Source organism: Falco punctatus (genome assembly GCF_963210335.1).
Source record: "Falco punctatus genome assembly, chromosome: 3".
NCBI lineage: Eukaryota > Metazoa > Chordata > Aves > Falconiformes > Falconidae > Falco > Falco punctatus.
In genome coordinates, this window is record NC_137582.1 from 70,032,694 (window position 1) to 70,059,485 (window position 26,792).

At 37.6% G+C, this 26,792-nt stretch overlaps 1 long non-coding RNA gene across 1 annotated transcript in view; it reads right to left on the reverse strand.

Annotated features, from left to right (window-relative positions):
* The window catches only part of LOC308060175, a 69,207-nt gene continuing 42,415 nt past the window's right edge, over positions 1 to 26,792 (reverse strand). Inside the window, exon 2 of the long non-coding RNA XR_013926632.1 lies at positions 1 to 26,792. This exon is cut by the window's right edge and continues 6,069 nt beyond it. This is a non-coding gene — a long non-coding RNA (uncharacterized lncRNA).

A 26,792-nucleotide genomic window follows, 5' to 3' on the forward strand; every position in this document is an offset into this window, starting at 1 on the left:
TTATGTTTATGTTTATTTAATTTCTTTTTTAAAAAAATTCCTTCCCACCACAGTATAGTTCCTATATTTATACTGTGCAACAGGTTCTTACAATATTTTTGTTGTTGCCAGTGCAGATTCAGGAGAGAATACAGTGAATATAATATCTACATGCATTGTTTTGCATCAGAGTGAATAAATTAAAATTAGCTTAGCTATGACTTCAAAGAAAAAGGTCTCTATCTTCAAACTAGGGAGGGCTTTTTTATGATGTGATTATCACCTCTTTTTATTAATTCCTATGGTAATTAAATCATAATGTTCTTGTGCATCAACATTTTAAAATTTTCAGGACATAAGACGGTTTCCATGAGTAGCTTTTTTCCTCTGTTGTAACTTCACTGAGCCAACCAAAGAGATCTGATTTTAACTGTTGCATTCTCAAAAACTGTAGAAATACCATCCCTTTTAAGTTTGAACACAACTGCACTGTTGAAATAAACAGCTCCAATACTGACAGCTGTTTTTCAAATACCACTCAGGGACTTTGTGAAACATTTGTGAAGTGCTGTGCTACATAGAGGGCATTTTGTGAAAACAGCATGGGACTGTAATGTTTCTTGGTCTCATACAAAATGCAGCCACACTTAGTAGAATACAATCCAAACTATACGCAGTGTTTTAGACCATACATTTACACTCAGGTTCTCCTATTTGCTGTTTCAGACTGAGTACTAAAAATCAACTCCAGAAGACGGCAGTGGCGTGAGTCTGATTGTGTGCTCAGTCAGATGTATTTCAGGCCTTCACTGTGAGCACTACTGTGTGCAGTTACAGCTCCATTAAAAAAGAAAAACGACAAGAGAATTAGCAGTAAAATTGTTTTTAAGCAAGAATTGGAATTTAAAGCCTAGATTTGGTGGGAGTATTTTATGTTCTAAAGCAATAAGAAGCATATGGCCAGCAACTCACAGATTTGGTTTCTTTATTCCTGTTTCTTATGTTGAGGCCAACTGCATGATTTGAATCACCCTGTATTAACATAAAACTTCTTTGTAGCGCAGGTGGAGCAGCTATTCCTTAGCGAATGCATGCAGGTCTTCTCTCAGCCCGGTTTGTTTGAATTCTGCTAAAATTCTATGGCTGATTTGCACTTTGTCTAGAAGTGCACCAGAACACATGAGGGAAGAACACTAAACTTACTAAATGCTTTACAGTATTTTTAGACCGTTGCGGGGTAGATCCTAATAAAGACTTTCAAAAGAGTTTCATACCAATTCAAAAATGACTGCATTCTGTGTGATATCTCGGGGCAATTCGTTTGCCTTCATATGCAATCATGATATACATTTTGGGAATATTAGCAGAAGCAGTTACATGATTTCAGGACTCCTCCTCAGTGGCAGAAGAATAAAATGCAAAATTTCCTATTACAAAGTCCTGGTGCCTATGCAAAGTCGGTTTGCATCATAATATAAATTTACCATAGCTAAATAAATACTATTTATTTAATAGAAGATAAAGAAATAAATGCCTTGGAATACATGAAACTGAAGTACTCTGTGTTGAGTGACTGACTATTCTCATTATTTTTTTTACATCATGCAGAGTTGTCATTCTTCAAAAATGGTTTTGCAGGCTGTACTGTATGTCTTAATTGGTTATGATAATCACAGTCCTAACTACATTTCTGTAACATTATCTGAATGCCTCCTTTTTAATGCAGGAATTGGTTAGGCAATTTTTTAAATTATATATTCTATTTGTGATAAATTTTCCTATTAATTATTAAAATTTAATCAAAGAAGTTTTTTTATTTTAAAATCAAATATCTGCATTTTTCTGTCTATAGAAAACTGCAACAAAATAATATGAGAACAATGTTTTGAACTTAACTACAGAGGACATGAAATGAGCAATGTGATAGTGCTGCTGTTCACTATAGTGTTATACATGTGCTTTGCCTGCAAAGATTTTTAGCATCTCAGAATTTTAATTTTGTGTGTTCATGTCTTTGCAGTCAAAACACAGATAGCAATATATGGAAAAAACCTGTTCAAGTCAGATTTGTATTCATAGTCAAGTATAAACCAGTCTTTGCATTTGAAACCTGAACTCCTGGAGGAAACCACCAGCCTTACTGCTTGTCATTATATTAAAATTATCGATTGCTAAACAGCCTAGATGAATAAATGAATAGTATAAGGAAAAAAGGCTTTTTTCAGAAGTAGGAAAAATTTCAGAATAAACAATGACAAGATGCTACAAATAACATGTCAAATTACAGAAATGTAAAGGGAAGAAGGTAGAATTTAATCGATATAGCAAAACATGAGGGATAGCACAGACAAGAGTTAAATAATGCACATTCAAAAATAATCTTCAAGTATTTCCAAGATCTGTAGAGAAAGAATGAAGCTAAATTTGTAGTACTTTCCTTGGCTAGAGGAAGTTGTTCAGGCATACAAATCTCTCAGGTAATTTTTGGTTCCTATAAAGTTTCCCTACAGTCAAGAAGAGCTTCCATTTTGTTCTCATCTTACTGAATATTTCAAATGTTTTCTCGTCTTTATTTAAAAAAGAAAACAACTTAAAATAGGCAAACAATATAAACCTCAATATTCTCCATAGCCATGTAAGTGTTTAATGAAACCTCCCTTGACTCCAGTCCTTTGGCTTTGTAGACAGCAGCTGGAAGACGGTGCTTCCTTAGCTCATGGTGTCACTGTTGAAGAGAACCGTGACATGCAGTGCAGAAATAATACGCTGGAGAGGTCAGTGTAAGGAATGGGTAGTAGTATTTGTAAATGAGATATAGTTAGTACAGTCTTCTGTGGAAAGCATAGATAATAAAGTGAGAAAGGAGTCTAAGAGATCACCTGCTTTACCTTCATCTAATATGCCCATCATTCTCATAGCATTCTAACCTCCAGGTACAGCACTTTAACCTTTTTTATCATTGAAACATACTACATCAGATTGTTATACAGTACATTCTTCAGATTCGTTTTTGTAGAAATGCTGTCTGCCTGATCTTTCTGCAATTTATATCTGTGCTGCTGATTATTTCTACTTATTTGTGGAAATCATGCTAGCTCCTGTTGAGTTCAAATGATATTCAGGTAGTTCCAACTCTAATCTTATCCTCAAAAATACTAATCTCTCACTTTTTTGTGACATATGTAGGTTTATAAGCTTGTCTTTTTTATCATCCAATTTTGGTGCAAAGAAAGTACTCGGGAAGAAAGTATATAGTACAATTGAGGAAAGAAAAAAAAAAACCCAGCAACTTTTATCCTAGTTTGCCTTGCTAAGAGAATGTCAAACTTTAAAACACCTTTTTTAAATTATTTTTTAATGAAAAAGATCGATTTTTTTACTGAGGGAAACAAATAATTTGAAAATCTAGCAAAATTTAGACCTGGATAACTCAGGCTGGGCCTAGATTTATGTGTAGATACACAAATCCTACTTATCCCGGTTCCTTTAAAGACTGAATCCTGGATGCCAGAGTGCCTCAAATAAGCACTACACCTGCAGTAAGAGAGTTTCTTTAAATCTCTGCTATATCCAAACTTCCCTTTCTGTGTCTTTGTAATAGAATAACAGCATCTTTCAATGCCTCTCAGCTTCACAAGAATATATTTAATACAGAGGACTCCTCAGCTTTATTCTTCTGTAGGATTTTCAGGCAGTGAAGGAAAAGAAGTATCTATTTAAGTAGTAGTATATTCTATTTTTCCAGTGATGCAACAGGTAAGTTTTCACTAAGCCTTCTGGCTTAGAAAATAAAATGTTAAAAACTGTGGTCCTTTTTCATCAAAGTGAAATATAGTTTTATGTAGGGTTCATTTCTATAAAACCGATACAGGGAAAAAACAGTAGAGCAGTGTCTCTATTGTCTTCCATTAATTCCATGTCATCTGAAATCATTTAAATTTTATATCAATGTTTTATATCAACATATTCTAAATCTTCTCTTTTTTATACATCAGTATTAGAGCTTTGGAAACTCAATTATTCTCTTAGTTAAAGACATGAATATACACATACATGTGCAGTGCCACTCAGCCTTCAAGGAAAATAAGTAACTTATTTTCTTTATTGCAGTCAGCAGTGTCTGACTGCACAGAGAAGCAAGTCACATGAAAAAGTCAGCATTTTTCAACAATTATTGAAGTAAAATTCCTCTTTAGAGGTCTAATTCAAAGCTCACTGCAGCCCTTATTCACTTTACAAGGTTTCAGATCTGGCCTAAGAACACAAAGGAGACTCTCCTCACCTTTTTTTCTTTTTTTTTTGGTAATTAAACGGTAATTAAAAGAAAAATGTTCAACTTACCTTTTTTATACAACATTATATGTGAATTAACTTTTCTCAACTACATTCCTTAACAGATTCAACAATAAAACTTTTATTAATTATGAAATTGGAAATTTTTATAACACAGGTTTTCATAACCCAGTGCACTTTATGGTATTGTGTCTTTTAAAATCTCTAAAATATGCCACAATTCTGAAGTGTTTCATCAATTTTTGAACCCACTATGCTTTTGTTGTAGATATGTTTTATGGCACACAGCAAAAAGAGCTCTAGAGTTTCAGAGTGTATTTATGTGGCTTTATCTTAAAACTGGAAAGAGAAAGGGATATTAAAATTAACACACCCATTAGATCTTTGCACTTCAAAAACTCTACTTATAGGAGTGAGCCCTGCATTAGACAGGTAACAGGAAATTTCTTTGGTGTCTTTATTCCTAAAATATCAGTCATTACATTTAGAAACATGACAGACTTACTGTTAAAGGATAATGAAAGGCAAAAGATTTTATGCTGCAGGGTTTGTATAAAACAGAGAAATGCTCGTTGATTTTGAAGGGATGAGGATCTGGGCCCAAACAAAAATCAGTCAAAATGCCAGTGGACCCCAAAGGGAGGGAATAACAGCCTCTCTAATTAGAAACATGATGAAAATGCTGTTGTCATACCTGCACTTCATATTTTTCTACCACTTTTTGAAGACTGAACATACCACAAAAGGAAGGACGGTACCCCAAACTGTTTGCAGTAGCAAGGTCCAATAGGCTTGGGATTTCATAAGAAGATTCAGAGTGCCCAGAGCTTTTCATTGAATAACCCTCCGTTGTTGGTGGACTGAAGTTGGTAAGCTTTGCAGAAGCATGCTAGCTCCCCAAAGAAAGACGTATTCAAAGGCAAACAAACTTTTTATTTTCACAAAGAACTAGTAGTGGCATCTTTTTCTCTACTTCTAACAAACCTTCACATATGAAAATAGCTCTGGATGAACAAAAACAAGTGTATTCCTCTGACAGCTTCTGGTAGTTATATCAGAATCATCAAATCATTTAGGTTGGAAAAGACATTTAAGATCATTAAGACCAACCGTTATACAATCTTGTGTTTGAGTTTTCACCCAAGACTGTAAAATAACACCTGCAATGTGGTTTTAAGAGCCTCACAAAAGTAAGAAGACAGACATGGATGTGTTTTTGGGGCAATGTTCTTCCGAGTCATTAACCGTAAGCATCTCCTATCCCACCTGTATTTGCAGACAGTCATTTCCTGACCGAGGCATGGTGTTTCTTTGGTCCTTGTACAATGCTGAGCACATGGTCAGGAAAACACATTCTCTTAAGTAAAGAAAAAATTTCAAAATGGACAACAAATTATTTTTTGAGGGAAAAAGATCAAACATTTCAGTTCCTTTAAGGAAGAAGCTAATAAAGTTTTGCAGAAAAGAAAAACTTGTGCTCCTTATGAGACACAATTGAATTACTAGATACTTACACTGAAGCAAATATTTGAAGTAAACTTTAATATTTATGTAAGTGTTTTATTATGATCGGTCCCCACTGAATTTTGGGGCTCCTTGCCCTTTTATTTCCCTTACAATCGCCCATTTTGGGGGTTTGAGGTTTTTTTTATTATGATCGTATCCTTTTTTTCTATCAGTAACATTAACATATAGTTTATTATCCTGATAAAATCTGTTGTGAAGAGATTTCATTGCTGGAAATTACGGAAGTACCAGGAAAAATACTTTTCATTTTATGTCAGTGAGATTGGTTCTTGCTCTTTTTGAAACTGTATCATAGAATGCTGAGTGATGCATCACTGTAACAATCAAAAACCAGCAGTGGGAACACAGAGGGAAAGGTTGAATCCCATTACTCATTTTCAGCCACATGAATTCTGATAAGCCTTGTGGTTCTGTGCAAGTCATGAGACAGTACGCTGTTTGAAGTATTACATGACCTTGGTGTCCTGCAAAGACTATAAAGGCTACTCAAGAATATCTTTCCATGCTGATACAAGGCAACAAACAGGGGGAAATACATTTAAACCAAGAACTTTTTAATATCTATATAATATTTCATAAAACAGATAGGTCTGAGAAGAGGGACAAGAAACTTCTATTTTTCACTGCTAAACATGCTCTAAGATAGATTTATATTTAATAGGTACAATGGTAAGATGTTGAGTTTACATTAAGTGATTTTGAGGGTCTTAACTCTGACTGGTTACTTTACAGTGGATAATTATGGGGACCAAAATTAAACATGAAAGGCTGCAAATCTAAAATGACTAAATTTGGCAGAGAAGATTATGTATCAGATCTTTGATGGACTTGAGAATGTCTACAGGAAAACAATAATGCATCTTCTACCAATACACAACCATGCTGGAATGACACCAAGAAGACTATGAGGGAATATAAACATTCAAGATTAATAATATGGACCCAGTACTAGTCCTCTGCCTTAGTTAAACTGCTGATTGGTGAAAGCAGAAAAAAATAAGCTTTGATTTAGTGGAGCTGTGCTCTAGGATCAGACCCTGACGTGAATCCTGCTTCAGACTTGCCAGGAGACCCCATGACTTCCAGAGGAAAGGCAAACCCAAGACACAGGCACCTGTCAGCATTTCTTGTGCCCTGTCAGGTTGCTGTGAGCCCTGAACTGTGCAACCTCTCGTTTTCCAAAGAGAGGTCAAACTGAGCCCTGTTTTCTGTTGCTTGAGGCTGGTTTTCCTTGGCGTTTGGTATTATTAAAAACATTCCAACTGTGTGGGCTCCTCTTGTGGTTTTGATTTCCTTTTGTTTTCTTCTGTTCCTACAACCAGTACTTTGAAGTGGTTGTTTTACTCTCACTTATCTGAAATTCATTCTTGGATGAAATAGGACATATTTTAAACTTAGGTTAGATTAGAAAATATACCTTTAGATTAAAATGTCTATGTTAATCACAGTATAGATTTCACTGCCTAAATTCTTGTCAGCGTGCCTTACAAGGATAGCTATCTCCCTCTCATGTTAACTTGTATTTGGTCTCATTTAGGTAGAGAATTCTCTCCTGCTTGGGACAGTAGTGAAGACCAGATCACTGGCAACACAGTGCCTGCCTAGCCAAAAGCACATTGCAGAACTAAGCACCTGGAAATGGACCTCTGTCATTAGTGTACGCAAGCAAAGTAACTGACATTTAAAGGCTGTGGTAGTTACTGGTTAAAACTTAAAATAAAGCTGGTGTGACATTCCTTCTATTTGATTTACTTGTAGAAATTTTCACCCCTGATGCATCTCTGCTTACCAGTTCTGTCACTTAATTATCCATATTTATTTTAAATAAATCCATGTTTTGGATAATACGCCATTGTAACAACTGACCGCATCTTATCACAGAAACAATGTGGTTGTGTTCCTACTATAATTAATAGGAGTGGAGCACCCTCCGTTAAACTTGCTACAGCAAGTACAGCAAAAAAATTCTTATACACCCAACTAGAAAGCAACAAAACTCTTATATACCCAACTTAAACCTAAAGTGCATATTAGTATATACTAGAAGTCCCTTGAAAATATGTATCGTCTCCTTCATTATGTTATTTCTCAATACCTCTTTTATGTTTTTACTTTCTTCTTTTTTTCTCCTTCAATTCACAGTATTTCAGAGGATGGTCTTGTATCTCACTAGCTGAAACTTTTATAGCAGGCTGTGCACCGCGTGTGTTGTGGCTGGAGGGCACCTGGGGGTGCTTGGAGGTGCACAGACTGCTAGGGCAGTAGCAGAGGATGGAGTCATATCTACCATGCTCTACCTAAGTGCTTGTTGCAGAAAAGTGTATCTTCAAAACTGCTTCCAGGCTTTTCTGGAGAGAAAGGTTGTAGGAATTTTATAAAGCTGAGCCAGGGAGCAAGCAGCATGTGTAACTAGGAACTGGTCCTCATGTTTGCTCCCTGGTCCTCTCTAGTAAGTGTAGTGTACCCAGTAAGACTTACTACATAACAAGTTCAGTGATAGTTTGAAAACTCTGAAGGTTAAAACATTGCTTTCAAACTTGATTCAGCATAATGTCTATGAGTCTGTGCGCATGTGTGTGTACAACCTGGACTGAAGCCAAAAGAAAATAGCAACGTCTTGGAACATGCTTACAAAACACCTGGAAATGGAAAAATTTATTCTACCTCTGCTCTTTCCTATATATGGGAGAATATTAGAAAAATCGGTGATCGAACCTACAGGGTGAGTTCAAGGTATAACATCTCAATTCTTTCATTTGGCTAGTTGTGGTTGCATCATAACGGACCAGTGGGGACTTTCAGTTAAAAGAAGTGAATCTGTACTTTCCTTTGTGCAGCCTGTTTTGTGGCAGTGTTACAGAAATACCTACTAATGTTTTCAGATTGCTATCAGGTCTTCTTTTTTTCATTACACTACCCCTCAAACACTAGTTTATCACAAAAGTGAATTATCTTATCTCCAATTTTGTATAACAGGTAAAGGAAATATCTGAAAATGAACCCTGGGCTGGTATATGCCAGCAGACCAGCAAGTATACATCAGTGCAAGTGGTGCAGTGCAGAGAGCACTGTGGGACTATGCATCCAAGCTTCTTATTTCGTGTGCATGACCAGAATCAGGAACATTCAGAGCTCTGCAGGTTTGCCGTCTACATTAGAAAAGTTATGAGATGCACATTTGTTGTGTCTCAAAATGTATTTTGTGTTATGAGAACTTCCTCCCATGCATTTTCTTCCTCCATCACAATATCACATGAGACATGTATGTAATGAATCAGCTGGCAGGACAAAAACTTTTTTAAAGCTTTTCCAGGTGTGTCCTGACCTCCTTTTCCTCTGGGCATGCTAAGTGGCCCTGATGTGAAACATGGGGAAAGAAACAAAAGAAAAACAATTTTTTAAAAAAATCCTGGGTTTAGACTGCTAGAGAGGTATTTGTACTATGGCAACAAAGGGCACAGCTCTATCTAGCCAACATATGGAAATTAAAACAAAAAATCACCTTGAGACAGCAACGCAAATATTACTATTTAACATTAAACATGTAATTTAATTTTCACTTGCTGAGTCCTTTTACTGACCTCTTGATTTCTCTTCATCTTCCAATAATCAATGCTTTGAAGTGTTTTTTTCTCAAGTAGCTTATTGAGTCAGCTTCCTTAACTTATTGCCTTGTAAAAATTCCAATAATGTTACATTTCATGGTTGCATTTGCAATTAACCAAATACTCTTAACTGCTTTTGCTTCTATTTATTTGGTGATGGTCACGAAAAATATACTAATTTGTATATTTTCCTATATTTCTTTGCTTCGGCTCAATAGGGTATATATAAAGGCATTAAGAATGAAAGGGGAACTTTGGGAAATTCAATCTTGCACAATTTGAGAATTCCAAATTATTTAGGTTCGTTTTTTTCAGTTTACAACCTTCTAGCTACCTAAGAGGAAAAAAAGTGTATTATTAAATTGATTCCTTTTGTTTCAAATAAAATCTGCTTTTCTGCCTTATAATAGCTAGCTAATTAAGTTCTCCCTTTCTCCTGTGACAGCCTGAGGCTTCTTCAACTGAAGATCTCTTTTCAGTTCTTACTCCTCTTTCTTGCCCTCCATTAATCAAGATAAAAATCGTTAATGATAGTAGGGGGGGAAAATAGACTTATTTCTTGGATAGAATTTTTTATTACTGTTATTAAATCAAAAATCGTCAAAGCACTCTTTCTGTTATGCTGTAAAGACTTTTAAACCTTTCATTGACACAGTTCTGCTTATCAAATTTCTGCTAAATCTTCTAAGGAGAAATATTAATAAAAGTAACCACACTAAAAGGCAAGTGACCTCTTTTGAGAAATACAGGGCACACACACAGTTAAGCAAATCTCAGTCATTACTATATAGCAATTTGAAAGAAAATCCTAACAAGTTTACATTTGCTGCTGTTGCTGTCCAGGTTAGTTACACACAGTAGTTCTTTGACAACTTCTGAATTTCTAGGTGTATTACTGTGTATGCCAAGGAAAAGAAATAATAGATCTTCCCTAAGAAAAGACTCCATGCTACCAATAAGATGCTATAAATATGAAAAATAGGCAATAAACAAAAAAATCACAGTGACAGTCAATTTCAGACAGATACATTTCAGTGAGGTGGATTTCACTGACTTTTCAGACAAAATGTTTTATATTCACAAGTGGCAACGGTGTCTTTTATTCTGACCATGTAGTTCTAAGAGAAATATTTACTGGCTTTCATCAGAGTACCACAAATGTCTTGAAATAAAGACAGCTGTGCGGAAAAATAGTATCTTGCATTAGACCAACAAGTAGAGCTGGAAATATCAAAGGTCTTCAGAGCATGCAAAACATTGATCAAGATTAAATCTCAGAAACACTGAAATGTAAAAGCTTTTTGCTTGGAAAGGAGATCTCCATGTCAATCAAGGCAAATCCTGTTTGTTCAGAAACAGTCAGAAGACTAAACAGCAACTGTGCGATTTTTGCGACTGGCTATACCCATTAGCAAAAAAAATATGGCATTTAATTTTGACAGCTCAATTAAAGCAATGAAGCAAACAACTATTGCTTTAAGAAAAGAATAAAGGAAGCACCAAAAATGTTAAAGAAACATATAGATCAAGTCCTTAATTCTTGTTGCTTGCTTCCAGGAAGATATCATAAAATTATTAGAGATGTAGGAAAGGCAATTTCCAAATAACATTACAGCTCAATTATGAAAGAACAAAGAGCTGAGATTGGAATGGCATTAGGTCACTGCAGAGAAGATAAACACATTCCCACATCAGAGCCCTTCTTTGCAGAGCACTCTTTAGAGGATTTGTCTCAAACTGACTCAAGAAGAAGTTACGGAGCAATTTAACAAAATCAGTCGTAACAAATTGCCTGGGCTAAACTGATCTTACCTGGAAGTCTGAAGGCAACTAAAGGATGAAGCACTTGAATTGCTGATGTAGGTGGTTTATCTCTTGCTTAGAGCTGTTTCACTACCTACATCTTGAAGGGTGGTCTGTGTACCCTTGTACATGGCAAAAGCAGCTTCCAGTCCTCATCTAAAGAATTACAATCCCACAAGCCTGACATCTGTGCTGGGAAAATATAGAGAAAATATAGTGAAAAGCAAGATTAATAAATACCTGAAAAATATGATCCCCTGTATATGAAGAGTCAACATGATTTTTTGGTTGATTTTTGTGTGTGTGTATGGTATTTAGAGTTTGTTTTTTGGTTGGGTTTTTTTGTTTGTTTTGTTTTGTTTTTTTTCTGTAAGATATCCCGTAAGTGTATTGGGTATATTTGAAATTCAGATTCAAGAAGCATGTGGGGAAGAGTGAGTTTAGTTGAGACAGGTTTGTAAAAAAGTTCTGGGCAGAGAGGTTTATACTGGACATTAGGAAGCATTTCTTTACAGAGAGGGTGGTCAAACACAGTAACCAGCTTCCTAGAGAGGTGTTCGATACCCCACGCCTGTTTATGTGTTTAAGAGGCATTTGGTCAGCCCTGAAGTGGTCAGGCAGTTGAACTAAATGATCACTCTAAGTCCCTTCCAATGATTCAATTCGATTTGATTAGATTCAATTCGATTTGATTTGATTTGATTCTATTTCTATTCTATTCTATTCTATTCTATTTTATTCTATTCTATTCTATTCTATTCTATTCTATTCTATTCTATTTCTATTCTATTCTATTCTGTTCTATTCTATTCTATTCTATTTCTATTCTATTCTATTCTATTTCTATTCTATTTCTATTCTATTCTATTCTATTCTATTCTATTCTATTCTATTTCTATTTCTATTCTATTCTATTCTATTCTATTCTATTTCTATTTCTATTCTATTCTATTCTGTTCTATTCTATTCTATTCTATTCTATTCTATTTTAATTCTATTCTATTCTATTCTATTCTATTCTATTCTATTCTATTCTATTCTATTCTATTCTATTCTACTGGCCACAACAGCTTTAAGGAAAATGAGTATCCATAGCAGAAAAGGGAGAGCTCTTGCATGGATAAATAGTTGGCTAAAAGATAAGAAATAGAGAGCGAGAGGGAGGGGTCAGGACTTCCAACAGCCTTTCAGTGAAATGTCACAGGCCTGTCCTGATGTATCTGCTGGTTAACAGCTCTGTGAAACACCTGAGCAATGGAATGAGTAGTGAAGTAAAAAAAGTTTTATTATGATGCACAGTTATCCAGAATCATAAGGACAATGAAGAATTTGAGATTAACTTTAGAAGACTAAATCACAGGGCAATAAAATGGCTCCAAATTCATTGTGGATAAATGTGAATTGTATAGGAGAAAGAAAACCCAACAAACCTGGCTCCAAAGGCTAATCAATGGGCTCTGAGCTGTCTATTGATTTTTTTAGAGTAAGGATTTGGGGGTATGATAATTCCAAGAAAAGGTCTACTCACTGTTTGACAGGGGTCAAAGAGGCAAATCAAACGTTAGTAATTCCCAGGCAGAGAACAGATAACAAAAAAAAAGGGGCATGATGCCATTTTTTGGATCTATTGTTTGCCCACATCTTGAAGGGTGCAATTCTGGTCCCCTCAGTCAGTGTAGCAGGAGTGAGAAGAGTTGAAAGGAAAGCAACCCGAAGTAGCCTGCTTACACTGATGCTGACACTTGTCTGACTGCTGAGGGAGCCCACTCGACATACCAGCCCAGAGGAGTAATAACCCAGCAAAACTAAGTGAATGTCATTGAGCCAGGTAGGAGGGAAATGGCAGGAGGCTCATCCTTTCAAAAATCAATGATACTCTATGTTGAATTTAAAGAATAAATTAGACATTCCTTTTTATTTTCATGAAGATATTTCAAACTAATAAAAACATATGAAAGTTTAAAATAGAACTACTTACCTACAATAACCTTTCCTACAAGATAGCTGAGGCTAGGTAGTATCAAATTTTCATATCATTAGATCATTCTGTACCTCTACAGCAGTGTAAAAGAGATTGAACAGCAGAGTAAATTATATTGGCACATACATTTAAGGTACTGTTGGTGTAATGTCAATTAATGTAAATGAAATACTGGTTTCTGCTATGGCTAATAAGTGCATTCAGTTACATTAGTCAGTACCAAATTACACTGATGAGGAATATAAACTTTCACATGCCATGGAATAATAAGTCAATCACTAATTAAGGAGGCCTGAAAAAAAAAATGGCTTGAACAATTGACTGTTGCCTGTGTTTTGAAGGCTATATATTTCTTCCAATTTCTATTTTTTGTTGCATTTTTAGAAAAATTCTTACTGGTTTCTTCTGGAATACTGTACTATGGGCAAGTCCTGTGTAGTAGAATTTGATGAACAATCATCAAGTAGAGTAGTATTTTTCAAATTCTGGAGAAGGTCATTAACTCATTTATCCACTTTAGGAAGTCTTTCACTGAGTCCTGTCTTGCTCATGTTGACAGATTCTTATCAAGAGTAGGAATTAAGTTTCTTCAAATTATTTTTTCTGACACTTTGCTTTCCCCTTTCCTGTAAAATTTATTAACCCACTTAGAAAGGAAAAATATTAATCACACTTTTTTACTTATGAGTTAAATTTATATGAGTTAAAACTTTGCAGTATTAATTAGTTGTATAAACAAGTAGTTAGGAAAAACACTGTTTGCTGATCAATGTGCTATTTCAAACAATAATAATCTCTGGGTGGTATAGAGGAACAAATCACAGCAAAATGTATAACAGTAGAAATAATACTTACTTAGGTACTTAGGCATCCAATTAATTGGTACTATACAAGCTAATCAACTAAAATGTATCCATAAATCTTCTTGGTGCTCTAAGCCATTATATTTTTCAAAAGGAAATCCAGAAGTGGCCCCGGAAGGCAAAAATGTCACAGCCTCCCTGGTTTATGTAATTGGAAATTTAGCCTCCTGGGTTTACAAAAAGAAATGCAGTGGGTTTGGACGTAATCCAAATGACTCATTGTCACCTGGTTCTGAATGACTGCTCCCCTACACACACACACATATATACAAGGATGCTGCTACTACACTATATACTACATATATAGATAGTGCTTGTCTATGGTCAAGGATAGGTAAAATCTCACAGCCTACTGTGATCCATATATTTTTTTCTAGTTGACAACAGATTGGATCAAGCTATGTCGTTGATACATATAAATGGATTTCTTTTTTGTTAAGGCAGGTACTGCAAGACAGGCAGGAACAATACCAGTTTCCATCGAGTTTTGTTCTCTGGTGCCTATAGTGTTTGTTTCCAGACCAGGTTTTAAGTCCTCTCTGGATTCCATAGTCAAAGAAAGGTATGTTGTATATTACACTTCACGATAGAGCACTACTGTGCACGCTAGGGGTTTTTTCTCTATTTTTGTATGGAGCTTCTTTGCATGTTGATAGTTGTTAAGGGTATGGGATGGATCTGTAAGCTTTCATAAATCCTGCAGGGGATTCCAGGATTTATGGACATCACAAATCATGCTATTAGATTCTAGCCTAGGTTTAACAATTATCAAGCTAGTGAACCTCATGTTAGTAGAGGAGGAAAAGGACTATGCATAACATGTTAGTCCATTTTAGGACTCTGAGGGTTTTGTCATTAAGCTAAAATACGCAGACCCATACAATGGAGGTAGCAGTGACCCAGTCCATGCCTTTTGCCCAGATTCATCTCACTAATTTTAGCTGTCTAAAAATTAGGTGTCTTATCTAAGCTAGCTGTCTAAGCTTCCTTAGTATTCAGCAGAGATAAAGGCACTTGAGGATGATTCATCTGGCTTATTTTACAGAAGTGTTTATTACATACATATGTTGGTTTAGCTTAATAACCGAGCTGCTAGGGTTTAAATAAACAACTTTCTAGTAAACATGGCAGGGGGTCATACAAATTCTCAGTGCTTTTCATGGCCAATTCACAATGTTGAAAGCAATTATGACTGAATCAAGTAGGAGTAATTTTTGAACAAACTATGGAGATTTCATGCATGACTACAGGAGATAAGGGAGCCTAATTTCCTACAGATCTCTGTCTGACGCACGAATGCTGGCTGCAGTTCTGCTCACATCTGTGGCACGAGTAATGATGTATAGATCTTCTGGGGCAGGAGATTATGATGGCAATCACCCCTGCAGTTAGTTTTTCTGCTTTATCTTGGCTGTTGATTTTTCATTAATTTGTTGGCAGTTTGGAGGTATCTTACTGCTGGCAAAGTGAGGAGAAACTGAACTATACGTTCAGTTCTATACTGAACTGTACATGGGGCTTTCAACTTCAAGTAAGGCTGATGTTGCATAGCAGCTATCATAATCTTATCCACAAGACCACCAACACTATTCAAATGGAAGAATTTGTACACTGATACCAAAAGCTGTGAATTATATGCAGAGAATGATAGAAAATCAATAAATGAAGGAAAAAGAGAAAAAAACACCAAAGCATACATCAGAAGCATTAAGGTCAGTACAAAGAAATTTTCAATGACTAAGAAAAAAATTAATGGACAAGTGGCATCAACCCATTATTAGGTAGGTATTGTGGAGATCTCAATAATAATTCAGAGATTTTTCAGGGAAGTTTATGTTCTGCATTTTAGAAAAAGCAAACAAACGATTCCTGTTGAAGAAGAATGATGAATAAATATGTGTTAACTAAACTGTCACTCAGAACAGGGTGATCAATGAAGATAGAGATTTGTAAACCAGCAGCTCCAGAGGGCTTCATCCAGCAGCTGGCTAAGTTCCCTGAGCTGGCAGAAAAGTAGCATTGCACCACTAGTCAACAAAATTGAGTAAGATAATATAAAAGGTGATTAGTCCAACAGCCATGGCATCGACCCTGGACAAAGTGATAGAATGACTGTTGCAGGAGTCAGGAAAGATGGCGCTGAAAAGACTAAGGAACAGAAACTTCACATGCTGCCTTTGCCAGCAAAGGAAATATGATAAAAGGACAGTCTCTATGTGCTTTCACAGTTTTCGTCTTTTTTTTTTTTCTCTTTTTTCTCTGCTGCTAGTGGAGTTCACTTCTTGATGAGATTGTAAATTTGGTTGATAAAGATAATATTTTTCATGCAGCACACTTGTTCCTCTAGGGCATTGGACTTATCATCGCGTGACGTCTTGAGCAATTATCCAGGGTGGTACAGTATAAACATGGCACTGATGAATTTAGAACAGATTAAATGAGAAGTCCCAATGGTAATTATAAATAAGGAATCATTACTGAGTGATTGTATTTCTTGTGATACTCTGCAGAGATCAATTCTTTGGCCTCTGACTCTTGGTGATTTTATCTGTGTGCTGAAAGAAAGTTGAGTATCTGTGATGAAGTTTTCAGTTCAGCTGGAAAATTCAGTGTTGAATTAGAGGAGGCTTGGTTATGAAGGGAACATGTATTCACAATGGCTCTCTGTTTCTGCAAGTGCTGTGGAATGCAGTCTGTCAACAGCTAAAATCAGATAGAGACGTGGGTTGCTTTCTGCAGATCTATAAAGGATGGCTTAAAATTAGATTTCTGGTATGGTTGAGACGAAACTGTAGGTATTGTGCTTGAAGCTCTGAAGCTCATTTCAATTCTTTTTCCATCTCTAAGCACTGTAAATCTAGCTACAAAGAATAATGAATTGTTTTCTGCTTGGTTAATGATTTGAAATGGCTCACTGCAGGCTGCTGAGTGCTAGAGCTAGCATGACGAGGGCAGAGTGAAAGCATGGCAGGGGAAAGCGCTGCTGGGGAGGGCAGGACCGTGGTGACCAAAACTGATAGCAGCTCCTGTGAAATTGTCTCATCTCAGAAATTTCCTCAGAATCATACCTATATAACCTCACAATTCTACTTTATTTACTTATGAGAATAAATGCATGCGATTATGCATGCAGAACTAACCTAGCTTTCACTTGAAAGCAAAGTGGAGAGCATGGATTTAGTCTGAAGCGCAAATGCAAATACGGCAGTGTCCTCCAGCATGGTCTATGAGGATATTTGCAAGGTTTCATGAGGTGTCTTCAGTGCCTAGAAACTTCTGCAGCATCACTGTGTTTGCTCCCCCATTTGCAGCTGTGTAGCTCTGCTGGCTGGCATTGACGAAGGGCAGAGACCTGTCACTTTGAGTCACAGGCACGCAGGGTCACAACCTGCTTAAGCGACAGTCTTCAGGAGCCCTGCTTTTCCTCTTGTACCAGGGACATTGATCCCTACAGCTGAACATTGGAGCTACTCCCTGGGAAAAGAGACTGTGTGAAAGGTAGTTCTAGGTCATTCTGTCCCCCATCGATAAGGTAATATGACCTGTTAGTTACAGCTACATGGCATGCTTTCTTTTGCAGAAAAGCCATTTTTAGAGATTCCTAATTTTTCTGTTGCACCTGCCCCTATACTGTCTTTTGCTGTCCCTCATTTGCACCAATTCAACAGGTTTTTGTACTAAAGACTGGTGGAAAACCAGGTGAAAATAACAGCTTGCCTTTTAAGGACTGATTATTTTAATAGACATCATCACAATGACAGTGTTCCACAAAAGGTTGTAGCAGCATATCCGACAGGGAAAGGGCTTCTGCAGGAGTTGGGAAAGATGGGGTGAGATGACTGAGAAGTAAAAACTTCACAAGCTGACTTTGCCAGCAAAGGAAACATGATAAAAAGACGGTCTCTATGTGCTTTCACAGTTTTAAAGATATTTTGCTCATTATTTTCCTGACAACTCTGCTTAGTAATAGTATAATGGTTTTTGTGTGTTAAAATTAGTATTTTAGCTGTTATAACTGATCTGCATCCTTATCATACCCTTCTGCTTTCAAGCAGAAACATTACCCACTTCAACACAGGATTACCCTACTCTGCTGGATAAATCACTTGCAAGGTACTTTCAATATAAAATTAATTTCAGACTAGATCAGTACAGAATAAATCCTTTATGTGACTTTCAGTCTAAGAATACACAGCTAATATAGCTCACAGAGACATTTCAAATTAAGTTCCCTCACCGTGATATTTTAATTATACCAATTAGTGAAGTAAAACTTTAATGTGTCAGGATGTCAACATTTCTAAGTGATAAATAAGTAATTTTACCATGATCTAACTGACAAATGTTTCTCTGTGTTGAAAAGAGTATTTGAAAATGTATCCAGTGTTATGTGATTTCACAGGAAATTTTCCTGACTGTCTATAAAATGGCAAAATATTTACACCTTCTGAATAAGAAAGACTGAAAATAAATGGTATGTATCTTCTTCAAAGACAAATAATAACAAAGTTGAACCTATTTCAGCAACTAATAGAAAATTATAATTTCCTTTTTTGATTATTTCCACTCCTTTGGACTTGCCTTAGTAACTCCATAGTGACTGGGGAGGTAAGGGAGAATTGTTAGGGTAAATATTCAGTATGTGCAAACAGTAAAAAGTTTCAATAGCACAGCAATGGCTTACTTCAGAGCAATTTTCAGTATCATGGTACCTAAGATTTCTTTGCTTCCTTTTATATTTATTTATTTATTAATTCACAAAGAAACAACCATATGGTTATTCCATCATCTAGATTTTAAAACAATATTAGAAAGATCATGCTTACAGACTCTTAAAGGTACTTTAAACCTCCTGGATAGGTAACAACAGCTACAAACACATTTTTGTAACTAATGCATACAGAGAAATGACAACTTTCATTTTTGTATTATTTTTGTCATACTTTTACCGAATTACAGGCATGCAGGTGGAAACCTGAGTTTAGGAATCTTGTATTTAAAGGGTGGTTCTCATGGGTTTGAACATTTCCATATATTGTTTACTTTTGTTTATTTTGCTTTCATTTTGTATTTCAGCTGTGCCAAATGAAAATCTTTCTTTACTCAGAACTGGTCCTAAAGAAAGTAGGAAAGTCCTTTTAAAGGTAGGAAATATTAACCAGAAGGCTCATATGCTAAAGTCCTGCATTGTGCAACCACGTCTCAGCCACAGAGATGGGCTGGCCCAAGCTTCCAGCTTGCTCCTTTTGAAAAAGGTGATTCTGTGCATCTCTCCCTAAAAGGTGCCTGATGGGAGCAGTTCCAGCTTGCCATCCTGGTTTACTTTCTGGCTTACTTGAACTAAGCACAAAAGTTCTTGCTTCCGTTTTATGTTTGACATGTAGACAGAGCACGACGGTAAGTGTTCAGCCGTGCTTTACAATGCTTTTTTATCTGGTGTGAATAACCCTCTGACGCTTAATGAGATAATTTGAAAGAAAGTAATAAGACAATGGAGAGATGCTTATTGTCAGAGGACTGTTAACAGAAGTCTGTGACTGTAAATTTGTACCAGATAAAGTCTATAATTTCTGATATTAAAAACGAAAGCAAAGAACTGAAAGCAAGAGCGTGACAGTTCCCAAGCAGTAAACAGGCCCCACTGGGATTACAATTGCCTAGTATAGCCAGCTTGCTCTTTTGCAGTGTCAAGAAGGGAACTAAAACTTTAGAACTTGATTTCAAATAACACTACTTTGTGATGACTGGTATGTCACTATAATAGAAGTAATTAAATGGTATTTCCAAGCCCAAGCATGTATAAATTACTTTATTCTTAATTTAAAAAGTTAGTGAGAAATCTCATTATTTTTTATAGAAAGCATTAATCAGCATTATTACGGACAAATTCCTCAAAGTGTGAATCTATGATTTATTTATTTTTTTCTCACCGGAACAGTAGAATTTCTCAATGGTAAGCTGGTATTGGTTTATTCCATATTAACTTAACTCCTAATGTAACTTCCTGCATCCATGCCTCCTTCTCTCACAATTATGCTTAAGTAAACAAAGATACAACTAATACAAAGCTGGTTTAATTCAAGAACTAGCTACAAATTAGCCCTGAAAGATTAGAGAGAAGAATTGCTGAACCTGATCTTGCATTGCTTGCTTTTTTTATCTGTGTCTGTGCTTGCACAGATTATAGCTAGATCTCCTCAGAACTATTAAAATGGCTGCAAAGATGGCAGGACTCTCCTGACTCTGTATCCAGTGGATTTGAAGAGACATAAATTCAGAGGTAATGTTCCTTGTTGCTATTTACTATCTTTGTTTCTTGTCTGGCATGTAATTGCAAGAATGGCTGATTTCCAAATGTTCTACAAATAGCTGTCAGAATGACACTGTAATTCTTTGCAGGTAAATATACAATTACCTACTCTTCCTATAAGCCAACTGTACTGATGCTTATGGATGTTGCTATGCCAGAGATGTCTTTTTTTTTTTTTTCCCCAACATAATTTCTGAAGTTCTTAAACTCTGCAAATAAAAAATATCAGCAGGGATACACTTACCAAAATGAACATAAAATAAACATACTGCTGTTTTTCCCACCCATCAGTAGTCACGTATCTACTGTACCACTAGTTCCTGTTTCTGGCAATAACAGACCATGCTGGAGAAATCAGCATATATGATACAGAACTGAAATATAGCTCTGTGATAACTGCATGCTTATGATGTCTTTGTATCAATCAAGTGGACTTTCAGACTTGGCCCCGAAGCTGCCTGTGTAATAACAGGGTACCTGGTCATTTGAACTTAGCCAAAGACAGCCGGAGCTGTTCTCCAGTTACTTTAATGCCATCGAACCAATAACTGGCTTTGGTTTGAATAAGTGGGTTTCTGCAAAAAGGAAGAATGGCAATTTTGAAACTCACCCCTGGACTTTGCCGCTAACAAGTTATGCAGATTACATGCAGGAGAGTAGCACGTTGTGCCATTGCAGCTCTCCCTGTGCTTTCACATTTCACATTTTGAATGCTGTTCTCTTAGGAGCTTGGCACATGAAGAAAAAACCCATAGGAGGAATCAAAATAAAAAGGTTAGAGAGCAAATTAAGTAGTCCTAGCCTCTAAACATCTTAAAATTATAGAGAACTACAGCATGTGGCCAAGAGAAAGGCAAGGGCTGTTACCCCGGCCCGGGGATTAGCTGGCAGGGAAGCAGAAAGGGCTGCTCTCAGGCTGCTTCATTAGTGAGAGCTGGGGCAACACAAGAGAATAATAGCAGCGGCTGATTTTGTTCACATCTATTGGCAGAGATAGGCAAAATGACATGGATGGGGCCAGTTCAGACTTTGACATCAATCATATGGTCCCCCAGAAATCAGAAGAAATATTGGTGAAGTCAGCCAGGAGTCCTGCTGCAGCGCTCACCGCTCACATGGCTCATCTCAAACAGTCTCCTGCCCTTAAACTGCAGCATCCTTCCCTGCTTGCCTTCGAATCCTTTATCCAATAACACTGTTCACACCTTGTAAGTGTTCATCCAGAAGCAATCACCTGCCATATCCACAAATTACTTTGTCAGGGATAGCCTTTTCCCAGTTCTTTTTGATCTCTTTTAAGACAGCATCCAGAGAAGCCCCTTTCCCAAATCTTTTGTATCTGCTTTAAGACAGCATCCGGAGGGGTTCAATGGGTCTAAGCACAGACATGCACAGGGCTTTCAGCTGCTGGTCCACTCGTTCACAGAAAGTACATGGTGACCCTCTCTGTAAGACTCCCTGTTCGTCAGCTGGAGCGAGTGGGAATGAACAACACACTTGTGAGGGACAGACTGGAGGAGAATTTGCTGGCATTACAGCAGCAGTAACACGGTTTGCCCTCCAAAGATCTGTCAAATTATGTTCTTATGAAAGACATTTGTCCCGACGTGTGGCACAGCCACTGCAGCTGAATGATTGGCCCATGGGACTGATTTGTTCTTTGTTTTCAGCTTGGTTGTATGTTTCCTCCATATATTATTGTGATATTCCTGAGCACAGATTCTTCTAACAACTGCCTTCTATTTCCAGTTTCTGCAGTCTCCTGCCACATTTTCCAGGATAATTTGCACTGCAAAATCAGAACCACATGAGACCTGAATTTCAATTCACAGTCTGTTAAGTACTCCTAGATTATTTTAGAGTAAACCTAAGGTGATTTCACTGATGAAATGGAAAGGTGGAAGGAATTTGAAGGGTGGAAGAGATGAAAAGGCAATTTCACATGGCAAGAAGAAAACGAATGAAATGTGATGCAGCAAACTGCTAGGGGGGATAGCAAAACTCTAAAAGTGAAGTGTTTGAACTAAACACCAGACTTTGAGTCTCATTTTACATAGTTTAAATGCTAACTGCAATTGCAAAGCATCATATAGTAACCCTTTTACTAAACAAAACCAGAACTGGAGGTAGCAGGCTTGTTCCCTTCCAGCCAATCTAAGGGCATGGTACCACCAAAGAGGGGGAAGGAGATGCTGGTGCCCCCACCCATGCTTCAGTCCTGCATTCCCACATTTATTCTTCTATTAGTTAAAGGACTTGATGTAGCTGTGCAATGACTGGAAGCAAACTTTATAGACAAAAAAAGGATTTGTGTTCAGTCAGATTAATAAACTAGTCAAACTCATGAGACTATGGCATCATACAGGAATTCAGAGTCGTGGTCAGGGGAAGTGTGAGATCTTTGGCAGCAACATGGTTTTAGACCAGCTTGGATTGGCTGAAAGACATGTCTTTCATGTTCATACCCAGAATGTGATACACTGAGGTCACAGAAAGAAACTTAAATTTCACAATGAAGGTGATTTGAAAATGGTAACAAGTATTACGATATCGATTTCCAAAGCAAATAAGTGATCTGCTGCTGGGCAAAGTCTCTGCTGGGTCACTGACTGTTAGCACATCCTTCTGAACTGCAGTCTGGGAGAGTTGCTTTGGTCACCAAGCCTCTGAGGATGAGCCTCCCAGCCCAGCACCTCCCTTGGTACTTCAGAACAAATGAAACTGGTTGGGAGTCAAAACTGGCTTTTTTGCTGGGGCAGGCAACCATCAAATCTGTTGTTTCTGTGTGATGACAGGAATAGATAGCAGTGTGAGACTGAAGCCCCGGCATATAAATTAACTGAATCTATTCGCTTATTCAAAACTTTGTGCAAATAGCTGTTCCTTATTTCTCTCTGTGACTGTCTTAAAAGTAAATAAATCCGGGTCCTTAGGATAATAGATGAATGAGGGCAAATTTCTTATCTCCTCTGTGTATTTTAAAAACTAGTAACATGAATACTAAATTCAGCAATTATGTATAGGAATCTCATTGTTCTTTTTATATTTACAGTGGAATTTGAATAGCAAAAGCATCTTCAGCAGTGTGACAGGGTAACAATCCCTGTTCCCAGACGAGTGTCTCCAAATTTATGAAAAATAAATGACAAGCTTGAACAAGAAAGACTGAACATGGAGAAAGCCCCTACACAATGGCTTTATTTTTATTAAAACAAATGCTTTGTGACAATTAACTCCCTCTGACTTATGCATCTCATTGATGAATTTTATGAATAGTTTTTATTTCATTCTTGTTGGCCATTATTATGAGTTTTGGGCGTGTTTTGAGTTTGGATATGCTCTGATTCTGGTTTTCTGTTTCATTTCTGTTTCATTTAGGGAGAGACTGAAGTCTCTATGGATTAGTTCTCCTCCCTGTTCCTTTTGTGGGTTTGTTATTCAATTCTGAGCTACCTTTTAGAGCTTTTTACCCTTTTAAATATTTTTTATTTGTACAAAAATATTTTTCTAGGGCTATGTCATGGTTTAACCCTGGCTGGTAGTTAAGTACCACACAACGCTCACTCACTCCCCCCACACCCAGAAGGATGGGGAGGAGAGTTGGAAAGGAATGTAAAACTGGAGGGTTGCAATAAGAACAATTTAATAGTTGAAACAGAATAAAAATGAAAGAATAATAACAACAATGACAATAACAGTTATAATGAAAAGGGAAAGAACAACATCCAGAGGGAAAGGCAGAAAGGAACACACGGTGCACAGTGCAACCACCCACCACCCACCAGCCAATGCCCAGCCTGTGCCCCAGCAACCACCCGCCCGCCCCGGCCAGGCCCCCAGGTATATATACCGGGCATGCCGTCCCATGGTATGGAATAGCCCCTTGGCTAGTTCGGGTCGGCTGGACCAGCTGTGTCCCCTCCCCATTCCTTGTGCCCCTCCAGCCTTTTCACTAACAAGGCCTGAGGAACTGGAAAGTCTCACACCAAAGCCAAAACACAGCACCACACTGGCTCCTGAGAAGGTAATTAACTCCATCCCAGCTAAAACCAGGACAGGCTAGTAGCATCTCAAGTTAATTTTTATTGAGTTTTGGGCTCCTTTTTGCAGTAACTATACACAGACTTGGCATTTGAATCCCAAGAGGAGAAACTGTTCAGGAAAGCCCAGGCAAGGAGGAGCATTGTGCTGATACATGTAGGAGAGAAAAAGGAGGTACAAAAGGAGGAGTGCTGCACTCTGTGCTTTTCATATTGGATGGTATTTCTGTTGAAAGGTAGTGAGTGTATCATAGAGGGAAGGAGGTAGAGAGTTAAGATAGTGTGGGGAAGTCCAGGTAGATAGATGTGAATGTTTGAAGGGAACGGTAACCCTAACCTAAGGCGAGAGCTTACAACCTTGCACAAAACAGGAGCATAGAAGAAGAAAAGGACAAGAAAATTTAAAACGTTAATTTAGGCAGCAAGGAGTTTTTATGGTTCTCTATACTGCAGCATCTTTCTAAATAGTGGAAATCACTAGCAGAAAAGAAGGGGTACCTGGAGAGGAGCAGCAACCTACACGTGAACTAGCGGAGACAGCTGGGCAACTTTCATTGCTTAAAACTATTTTGTAGGAGTAGATGGTGGTAGTTTACTCTTCTATGTCAGGTGAAGGTCTTCAGGAGGTTGATCCCATTGCTTAGTGCCTGACTTCAGACATCTAAATCAGCATTTTCAAACTTAATTTTAGAAGTTCATAGAAGGCATTAGAATGTCAGATGCACTGAGAAAGAGGAGGGATTTTCAGAAGAGTTTGTTCCCACCACCACTAGTTATTTTTTAAGTTTTGAATGGAAAGAATCACGCCTTTAGGTATTTCTTTTTTGACTTCCCCAAAAACAAGACCTCCCTTCTGTCAGTTTGTCTTAGGTTTATCCCCCTGCAACTCCATTCTGTGCATGTTATTACCATGTTTAAATTTGTGTAAGATATCCTGAGGAGGAATAAAGTGTCCAGAGGCCTGGGCTTTAGAATAGTCTGAGGAGACAATTTTAATCCCAATCTCAGCAGCAGCTGCATTTGGGTTGCCATCATTCACAAAACTGGGAAGGAAAACCTGGCTTCTGTCTCCATCGTTGTCAGCTTGTTTCTGCTGGAGGACTCAAGGTTTTGAAATTATGAACAAAATTCAAGGAAGTGAGCTGGAAATGGCTGAAGACTCTGTAACTGCTTATAAATATGATACCTAGTACCTCTGGCATTTATATGAGATGTGAGTTTCTTGGTTTAGATACCTACCAGAAGCACCTTTGTAAAATGGACTCATCTGTGTTTTGATCTATCCCTGGATTATCTGTCATTTTAGGAAAGATACTCGAACTGGAATTTTATGGCTCACCTTCATAATTTACTGCCTGAGAGAGATCCAAGTTTGATGTCTGCAACAATTTAGTCACCCCTTTCCTTCATTTCCTTCAAAAATCAAAACCAGCAAGCAACTGGGGCTGATGTTGCTAAGCCCGTAGCCCCTGTGTTTCTTGCCACACTCAGCAAGAAGAGTCTGGGAGAATCAGCAGCCGCCGCCGTCACGAGAACTAGGTCAGGTTTGCTGGAGTGTTGCAGTGTGTTGAAAACAGCAGCGAACTGTGAAGGTATTTTGAGACTTCAGCCCCGTGTCAGCTGTACCCAGCTAGCAGGAATGCTCTTACCAGCATTAGACATCATGAGGCACCTGGCTACATGTGAAATTATTACACAAGAGAAACCTTTGTTTTCTAAAGAGCGGCAAGTGTCAAAGGCCAAGGTTAGGCCACCAAGGATGTTTCCCTGTGCTGCTGCTGCCGCTGCCGCCACCACCTTCATATCTTTGCACTGGCAGCGGCAGCAGCAGCACTGTTGCCCTGCTAGTCCCGTACCGCATCCTTCCTGGGGAATAATTAACACTAACAGATCACTGGCAATTTGAAGAGCTCGGCTGAGTGAATGGTAACCAGCTGCTGCCGTTGTGGAGCCTGCTGCTATCACCATGACAAACGATCGTGTGCTTCTGCATATGTACACTAGAGCTATAGTTCCTTTTTCTTTCTCTTTGCACCAGCACACGCATTTGCAGCTAGTAAAGCACAAGACCATGTTTGAAAATCATGTTCCCACACTGGCTGCTGCCGCATTGATGATGTGGTCCCAGAGTAATCAGTGATCTGCACATTACTATTGCCTAAAAAATGCTCGACACACTGCATGCTGAGGGGTAAAATGATGGTCTTCCTTCCGTAACATATTATACTGACTTTAGGCTGCTTAAGGGCTCTAAATTCCTGCTGAGGCTGACATCTATAAGGGACTTTTCAAAGCTCTCAGGCATTGCAGTATGTCACACATGCCTGTCTCTCTTGGATAGCCAGCTGGACTTGCTTCTGCTATTACAGTGCTCCCCCCTACCGTGGTTAC